Raw genomic sequence first — 10,348 nt, forward strand, 5'->3', positions numbered from 1 at the left:
GCTGAAAGACTGAAGATGTTGGCTGGGTTGGTTTCTATTGATGACCCACTGTTGAGACCGTGCTACCCTCTCCTTGTTCTGGTAGTTTGTTGATGGAGGAAGGTCATTGGCTAATAAAGAAACTCCCTTGGCCCATTTTACAGGTTAGAACATAGGTGGGTGGAGTAAACAGAACAGAATGCTGGGAGGAAGAGGAAGTGAGCTCAGGCTCGATAACTCTGCTCTCTGGAGCAGACGCAATGAAGCCCCAACCCAGGATGGACGTAGGCTAGAATCTTCCCGGTAAGCGTACCTTGGGGTGCTACACACATTATTAGAAATGGGCTAATCCAGGTGCAAGAGTTAGCCAAGAAGAGGCTAGATATAATGGGCCAAGCAGTGTTTAAAAGAATACAATTTGTGTGTTGTTATTTCTGGGCATAAGTTAGCTGGCAGCAAGGAGCCGGGCGGCAGGAACGCAGCCCACAGCTCCTACAACAGTTTGTATAGAGTCTCTGGTGTTCCTCATATCTCCCTTGTTCACATGCATTTTCCTTACATGTTTGTGCCACTGAATTTTCCCACAAAACAAATGGTGACATGACTGAACATTTTATCTACAATAACTAAGATCACATATAGATGTGTTATGAGTTAGGACTCAACACTTGAGATTTAGGGATCACATTCCAATATCTATCTAATGCAACTTTCAAATAAGAAGTATGTTCAATGTTAGGAAAAGTTCGAGCTGAAAGAATCCTTGGGAACCCATAAATTTCCAGATGGAATGACATCATGTGATGATTCATTTTGACAGTCAACTCAATGAATAAAGTAAGAGACACACTTCTGAGCAGGTCTTTGAGGGCATTTCCAGGAAGGCTTAACTCTTAACTCTTGGAGCCTTCTGCAAGAGTGGGCAACAACTTCAGAAATTCAAATATACAGAGATCAGAGGAAAAACAATGCTGTTCCCTTGCCTACCTTGGCTTCTTGCTGGAAAATGCCTCTGTCGTGTTTCGGTAGCTACACTGATACTGGAGGCTCCTTCAGCCTCAATGTGGACTGATAACCAGCAGCTCTCCAGGAATCCTCCACGCCTTCAGTGCCAGACTGTGACTGCTGAGACATGTATTCCCTGGTTTCTTAAGTCAAGCAGCTACTGGTTCTCAACCTGTTTGACATGAAGATGATTATTCTTGAGCTATCCAGTGTTTGCTATACCATATAATATAGCAATCCCCTTCATAATCTGTATTCATTCTATTTGTTTTGTTTCTTTAAAGGACCCTGATAATACCTATGAGTCTAGAGCAATTTCCTGGCTTGCACCCGGATCACACTACTAGTGGCACAGCTAGCTAGGACAGACATTCGGATTGTTAAATATGAACACAATGTTCTTCTTACCTCCTAGTTCGCAACTTTATTAACAACAGTGTGTTGATAGAAGTAATATTAAATAGAAACTAATTTGGGTGGTGTATCAAGTTTTTTTCATTGGCCACCAGCTCACAGATAATGGCGTGGAAGCTTATTAGTTATAAAAGCTTGGCCTATAGCTTAGGCTTATTCCTACCTAGCTCTTATAACTTAACACATTTATACTAATCTCTGCTCTGCCACATGATTTGTGGATGCTATTTTTCCTCCTGCACATCTTGCATATTCTGCATCTCCTGGCATCTCTGCCTTTCTTCTTCCTAGAGTCCTCTCTGTACCCGAAAGTTCCACCTGATTTCCTCTTGTCTAGCTATTGTACATTAAGCTCTTTGTTAAACAAATTAGAAGGCACTTTGGCAAAGTACATCTTCACAGTGTAAACAAATATTCTGAAAATTCCCCTTTTAGTCTAAATACTAAAGGGGGTATTAACTCTAACACAGTAAAACTATATAGAATAAGAATCAGGTAAAAATTACATTTAAAATGTCTAGTCTATTTATATTTGGCAATTTTAGAGAAAATACTCCTTTATCTTTACTGCCGCAATGAATCTAGAGGTTTATATCGAAACCACTTTTTCTCATAACTTTATTACCATTTAAAAAATATCTTTTTAGATAAACAATTTAAGCTTTTATGTTTTTCAGCCTTATAAAATTTACAACTCTTATGTAAGCTTCTTTTCTGAATTTAGTAACAAGCAAAACTGTAATTATAACTATCTAGTCTTCAACCTCACTAAAGACTCTAGAAGAATATATTACCTGAGTAAACAGGAAGTGCAGAACAAATAACTTCCAAAACTAAAAAATGACAGAGACATCTGGCTTCTAGGAAGTCACCCTAAACTTTCTCTGCAACACTGGGGCATCCATATTCAGTCTAGGGTCCTGCAATACTGACAGACTTTTCTGTGAAATAGGACTTCTGAAAGACTGTCCTGTCTTGTTTTGGCAAAGTTAAACAGTTGCCTTCTATTTTGTCCTGCTTATCCAATTGGGACAGCATATTGTCAGCAGTTTAGGCCAGGGCAGTTCCTTGCCCAGAGTCTACCTTTACCACATTTAAGGAAAACTGCATATGGAGGTTCTTCAATGTCTGTAACCTTCTGGGAAGTAGATTGGTGCTACCAATCGTGACATGTCTCATTGTCATGAAAAGCCTTATGTTATTAAAACATCTTAAATGTTACATTCTGTAGCTCTCAAGTGTTTGAAGACCACCTATCTATTTCTGTGTTTGACCTTAAAAATATAACTAATGTAGACACAAATCTGATTGTTAGAAAATTAACTGCTTACCTGTATTTCTTAATTATCTTAAATAGGTTGTAATACTAACTTCTAAGGGCTGAAAATTTACATTATATTGTTAAATGAGCTTCATAACTACAATACCTTAAATAAGAGTAAAAACCTTTATACAGTATAACAAAAATATCTTTAAGTTTGTATCAGTATACAAAAATCCATACCAATGTAAAATACTTAAGACCAGTAGTTTTTTTTAGTTTAAAAGTAGATTCAATAATCTACTCTTTTACCTATCATTCCTATATCCCCCCCCCTCTCTGTTTAAGAAAGAGATCCCTTGTTGGGTGATAGTGCTACATGCTTTTAATCCCAACACTTGGGAGGCAGAGGCAGATGAATCTCTGTGAGTCTGAGGTCAGCCTGGTCTACAAGAACTAATTTTAGGACAACCCAGACTGTTAAAAAGAGAAACCCTGTCTTGAAAAACAACAAAAAAGAAAAGAAAAGAAGAAAGAGATTTAATTTAACCTACTTTATTTAGTTTTTTTCCTCATCATGACTAGTGACTAAACTAGTAACTTGCAACTAATCCCCCAATATGATGACAAGCATTTATAACCTACCAAATGATCAAACGTCCCTCATCCCATCTCTTGTAAATGTGGGTGTGATGTTTTCTAGGTTGCTTCCTGTTATTTGGGGGTGAGGGCATCTTTAAGGGACCCTGAAAAAAATGGGATAATGATCAAGTCCTGGAAGAGCAAGCTGTATTGTTCTTTGTTTAGTATCTGTGTGATGGGAAATTGTAGAGCTTATCTAAAGTTATGTCTGGAGTAGTCTGTGAGGAGGACCATCTCAGCTAGTAGCTTTGAAGTTGTTCTGGATGTAGAATATTAAGAAAACTGAAACAGAGACATTTTGAGAGGCTGGATCACCTGGGCAACTTGTTTTCATTGATATCCTTTTTTTTTGAAAGCACACAAACTTTTAAAGGTAACATATATATCTGCATTAGCATAAATATGGAATATGTGGAGTGCAAAAGTCAGCGAAAGATGATTTTTTTTGTTTTAAGTTTGAGTAGGTAAAAGGCATCTGCCAACTACATAAGTCCATTTGGACTATAAGGCCAAACTGTATTATAAATCTCTATCCATCCATATGAAAGGATGTCATGTAACAATAAATAAGGAGGACTCTGTAACAGACAAGACTTATGTCTAATTCAGTCTCAGAGCTGTTCCATGCAGAGGGATCAACTTGTACATTACCTGTTTTGTAGCCTTTTTGGTCTTGCTTCATCGTGTCTGTAGTCAAGATTCTCAGGCGGTCTCCCCTGGTTAAATCTGATCTGTACTAACTTTGAAGGAACCGTAGCTTTTGTTTCCTGTGGAAACAAAGGCATAATCTCTCCCTCATTGCAACATATTTCTTGACTTCCATTCTGAAGTCAAGATATCTCTAAAGTATATATGCTGGCTTAATTCAGCAGGTTCTTCCATAATCCATGCCTCTCAGTAGCTGGTGCTTGCTCATTAGCATTCAAAAGCCTTAAAGTCAACAAAACGCCATACAAAATCCAGATGCCTTGTGTTTTTTCCATTCTTATCTGGCTTATTTATTTACTTTTGTGTTGCTTTATTTATTTAAAATTGTTATTTTTATGATGGGCTATACATTTTTTATTTTATTAGCATCTGAGCAAATTTTTAATTTTACTGTATCTGCTAGAAATTTTTCTGGTCTGTATCTGACTTTTCCATGTTTGTAGTCTTCTCTGATTATGTGAGCCAAGCCTTATCTATTAGGCCCTGCCTGCAGCTAGCTTATGGCACTGGCAGCTGACCCTGCCCTTTGTGGGTCCACCTAACTGTCTAAGCTTTGGGTAGCTGTTGTGTCTAAACTACAGTAGACTTTTCTTTATATGTTTTTCTCCCAAGTGCTCTGATGCATAACAGGGCCTCTTAAAAGAGTCATGCCTCTGTATGCTGTGAGCAGTGGGCTCTGGGTATGTGCTCACATTGGGAGCTATTTATATCAAGCTTTTTCATCAGCTACCATCTCACAAATAACAACATAGGAACTTATTATTAATCATGAATGCTCGGATTTTAGCTTAGGCTTGTTCCTAACTAGTTCTTACAGTTTAAATTAACATATTCATATTAATGTACATTCTGCCACGTGCCTTGTGACTGTTACCTTTCCTTTTGCATCTCTTGGCATCTCTGTCTTTCTTTTTCCCAGGTCCTTTCTGTCCCTGAAAGTTCTCCTAACCTCTTCCTGTTTAGCCATTGGCTGTTCATCTCTTTATTAAACCAATCAGAAGGTGCCTTGGCAAAATAACATCTTTACAATGTAAGCAAATATTTCACAGCATGGTGGTCAAATTAAATGAATGAGATTTTAATGTTGGGAATACACATTTTTATAGACAAAATTCTGGAAACTTTGTAAGGATTATGTCATGTTATTAAACAGCAATGATTTTATCTCTCCTATCTCTCTCACCTATTATAATTTTTACTTGAAAGACTAACTTGTAAACTGAAGTGGAAGAGGTCAAGGATAAATCATCATAGACATGATTTTCCATGTGAGCAGTAAAGATCTTTGGGTAAAGGTATATTAAAGAAAGTTTAGGACATCAAATCTGAGCCACTGGAAAACCTGCAGTTAGTGCAAATCATAGTCAGTAACTCTGCACAGCCAGGTAGGAAATCACTTAGGAAATTTGAGAATGAAAAAAGAAAGTCAGACATCTACCAATAGGAGGAACATGAAGGAAGGTGGCTCTATACTATACTTTGCACAGGAAGCAAACTGTCAGGGTTCCTATTACCAGGACTTGTTCTGCAAGAACTGACCACAGCATGCAATCTCCACAAGCACTTCACACACATGTACAGATGTACATGCAGACAAAAGATGCATACACATAAAATAAAATGAAAAATAACTTAAAATATTAACAGCAAAATAGACAAACAGAACATTCATGAATTTATTTGATGTTTGTATTTGTGTATGTAGATTCATAGATTATTAAAAGACAAACTGTGTTCATCAAAGTTGTTGAATATTAAAAAATAAAACTGATATAGATGATGTATCTAGACATAATGTACACTTAAACATATGGACTTCTATATACATATTGTTTCAGATATATAGATAAATGTACAATGAACTGTTTCTACTCTAATTTCATGCTAAGCTCTACAATGACATCACAGTTAATTAAGCTCTTAAAAATCATCCCTAAAAATATTTATTATCACTACTTTTACTCAACAGGAGAAATCTGGCATTTCTGGTTTTTTTTAAAGGAATTCAATCTTTTCACATATTTTCTGGGGGCTAAGAGGCTTATGCTATAACCACACAGCATTACATCATGAGATTCCTAAAGATGAAAAAAAGATACAATACACCCACCATGATGCTGTATTTTAAAAGAATCAACACTGTCTTTAAATCTTAGGTCTAACCAAAGATAGCTATATGATTGGGTTCAAATTTTTGAAAATCTTCACAAGAACAGACTCTACACCCTTTAACAATGGCCCAAATCCAAGCTGCATTTGGTTAGTACGCACTATATGCAGACGGTGAACCCTCTTCATGTGTGTTAATTATTACACATAATATTCACATAGTTATGCATATTAAATTAAAACTATTGGGATATATGAACATAAACTTACGTAAGAAACATCAGCCTTCATTTTTTTGTTGAGTGGTTCTTAGTCACTAACATCTTGCCAGAGGTAGAGGAAATGGCATTAAACTAATTCAGGGTGTTGGAAATATTCTTAATTGACACACACACATAACACACTTCACATATATGTGTACATATGCCACCTCTCCTCCAATATTTTCAATTTATGCTCTCTAATTTCTAGATAGCATTATCAGCCTTCTCCATTTTCTCCAAATGAAAAACTTAGCTCTCCCAAGTCCTCTCCCTTTCTCTGTTCTCAAACAATGAACTAAAGATTCTGTCCCTTCAGATTCTGACTCCGGATAGTCCTCATTTTTCTCCTCATTCTCCCTGAGTTCCAGTGCCCACCTGCTGGTCTGGATAGAAGCAGGGTGGCCCTCTCTGCTTCTTCTGCTCCTCCTCCAAGTACCCGCACTTTTAACCTGACCTCTCCCTCCTTCAAGAACACCTTGAAGTTATTCTGCCCTCTGAGGTATCTGACCCAGCCTTTGTGTGGAACACCTGTGGAGAGACTCACAGCTTCCGCACTGATCTCTCCAGATCTAGGCATTAATAAAAGATGTTGCATCAGCTTCATGAGCCATATTGACTACTAATGTCTTATAGTGCCTACTTTTGAGATATTTAGAAAGGCTTCGAGTAAACTGCTTTCAAATATATATACACATATCATATGGCTTTACACTGCTCACATGGTATATATACACTCACATTTTGTTTTGGAAAAACTTGAAAGTGTGCTTCAAACCTTAGAAGGTTTCCGAAGATGGCCATCTCATTATATAAATACCCTAGTTTATAATTTAGCCAAACACTTGGAGGCGGAATGATGAATGGTAAAATGGGATTATTTCTCAGTTCTCAGTTGTGACAGTTGACTTCCATGGTATTTGTCTTACATTTCCTCTTTGGCTGTGTGTGAGTGTGATCCACTTAGGTAGTAGCATGCGTCCATCTATTACTATATTGGCAGCAGGAGATTTCCATTGATTTGTTTCTCTCTATTTGCTTTCTCTTTCTCTAACCCTTCGTACTGTAATGCAGAAGATTTATTTTCAATGATTTATTAAAATGTAATTTTAAGGTGACTCTGTATCAAGGAAGTAATCTGCAGGCTATCTTTGTTTAAACTTGCAACCTGCTTTGTCAAAAAAAACTGCCTATGAAATTTTCATTATAATAGACAGCTTTTCATAATGAATGAAAAACAGCGATTATGATTGAAAACAAATTGCTCTGAAACATACTCTTTGAAACAATGTGCTGCTTAATTGTATTTTGGAGGAGGGGGAGGCTGAGGCAATTCTATTTAATTGGTTACATTTTTCAGTTCTATAAATTAATTTGCACTACCCAATATCACTTAATTTTTCCCTAGGAAAGCTTTTGCTTGCCCTAGCAATATTATAACTGCTAATTCAATTACACTGAAATTGTTTAATAGAAAATATAATTGCTTATTCATACAGAATACCCATTAAAGAAGTGGAAAAGCGTGAACCTGAGGGTTACTGCATATTAATACTTTGGGAATACAGATGGGAATGTTGTGTGGGGAAGGTGCAGGCTGATCTTTAATTGTTCATCACCTGCCTGCAAAATAATATGAATGGACCCAAACTAAATGACCACTCATTACAGGTTTCAATTTAGGAGCTTGGCTGGGGTCAGCAGATTGCTTATGCTGATCCCAATGATTTGAAGTTGTGATTACCATAAGCAATTTAAATTTTATTGATCGCCCCTTCTGAAAGTTGTAATTGAGCATGGATGTTGGGCACAGAGCTCTCCAAACTAAATTGTACTCTGAAGCCCTTGCTGGGTTCCTGCAAGAATCAATAAGCAGTCAGTCACATTAACAATGAAATAGGTCCATTAACATGCGGTGGTACTGGCGCAACTTTATTTAGGAAGGGTGTTAGTTCACGTCATTGTTTTATCAATGGATCTTGCCTGTACAAGGAAAAGTATGGCTTTAATATGTGTAATAAGCTTGTATGAAAATGAGATTATATAATATAAATAGACGGAATGTGACTAGGTAGGTAGTTGAGTGCTCAGAGCGTCATTGTGATTCATAGCATCACCTTACTGTAAACAGAGGTTTTATATGACTGGAATTCTAGCTCGCTGCTGCAGTGCTTTGCGGTAATTTGGAATTTTTTTCCTGTTTATTAGATACAAGGTTTCCCTCCATCAAGGTTAAGTACATCTTGAAGGCTCCATGTTCTGTGGCAAGTGGTGGCTTGTTAGAACTGTAGCCTACCCTGCCGAGCCATCAGAGAAAGCTGAGCCTTCCAACAGAATCTTCACTATTCCAAGAAACTGGGGGTGCTGTTTACACCCAGAAGATTCCAAGGTCTGTGCACAATACTGCCTTACCTGTTGTTATCAAATCATAAAACCTTAACAACTCTACGACTCCATGCAAATAGGGTGCTGAGGGTAAGATCTATCAAACTGAAGAGAGAATGAAGCATTGAGTCTATTGCTTTCTAAAATTAATTGATCATCAACTTCATCCCTACTTCCTTATCAGTTGAGGTGCAGTCAATGTGAGGATTCCCAGCCTCTAAGAAAATATGAAGCTCAAGAATTACACAGATAAATAATATCCTCTAAGCTGTTCCCTGCCATCACATAGGATCTGGGATACCCAAATAACCTTCTACCAGTGTCCTCACTAGGCACAATGTGGTATGCAGAATGAGGTTGGAAATAAAAAACCTTGCTGGCCAATTTGTATTATCTGATTGACATAGCTACAAGTGATTGTTTCCTCAGAGAGCTTATGGTCACAGATTCTGCAGTCCTTTATTAGTTAAGAACTCATCAAAAATATAGCACATAGTCAAGCTTTGCTTATTTATTTATTTATTTATTTATTTATTTATTTATTTATTTATTAAAAATTTCCACCTCCTCCCCGCCTCCCATTTCCCTCCCACTCCCCCTCCCTCTCCAGTCATAAGAGCAGTCAGGGTTCCCTGCCCTGTGGGAAGTTCAAGGCCCTACCCTCTCCATCCAGGTCTAGGAAGGTGAGCATCCAAACAGACTACGCTCCCACAAAGCCAATCCATACAATAAAACCAAACCCAGTGCCATTGTCCTTGGCTTCTCAGTCAGCCCTCATTGTCAGCCACATTCAGAGAATCCGGTTTGATCACATGCTCACTCAGTCCTCATCCAGCTGGCCTTGGTGAGCTCCCATTAGATCATTCCCACCATTTCCGTGGGTAGACACACCCCTCACGGTACTGGCTTTCTTGCTCATGTTCTTCCTCCTTCTGCTCTTCATTTGGACTTTGGGAGTTCAGTCCAGTGCTCCAATGTGGGTCTCTGTCTCTATCTCCATCCATCGTTTTTAAATATCCCTCCTTCCCTCCCTCCCTCCCTCCCTCCCTCCTTTCTTTCTTTCTTTCTTTCTTTCTTTCTTTCTTTCTTTCTTTCTTTTTCTTTCTTCCTAGAAAAGAGTTTCATGTAGTGCAGGCTAGGTTTAAACTATTTATATAACTGAGGATGTCATTGACTCCTGATCCCTTTCTTTATCAAGTGTTAGGTTTGAAATATATTACCATCTTAGTTTATGAGTAAAGGGATTTAAACACAGGGCCTCATGCATGCTACCCAAGCATCCTACCAACTAAATTGCACAGACATGCAGAGTACAATTGAGGCAATTTTTAGTGCTTATTAAAACAGCCAGGCAAAAATAGTCTCTTCTACTTTGTGTTAGCATTTTTGGTTTTAAGTCAGATGATCTTTTTGAATCCAGTTGCTTGAACCATCACATCTAATATGTGAGTTTAATGTGTATATTTGAAGAATGAGAGATGGCCCAGTGTATAAGTTGCTTGCTGTACAAGTTGGGCTCCTAGTATCTCTCTCTCTCTCTCTCTCTCTCTCTCTCTCTCTCTCTCTCACACACACACACACACAC

This window comes from Microtus ochrogaster, assembly GCF_000317375.1.
Source record: "Microtus ochrogaster isolate Prairie Vole_2 chromosome 14 unlocalized genomic scaffold, MicOch1.0 chr14_random_2, whole genome shotgun sequence".
Classification (NCBI taxonomy): domain Eukaryota; kingdom Metazoa; phylum Chordata; class Mammalia; order Rodentia; family Cricetidae; genus Microtus; species Microtus ochrogaster.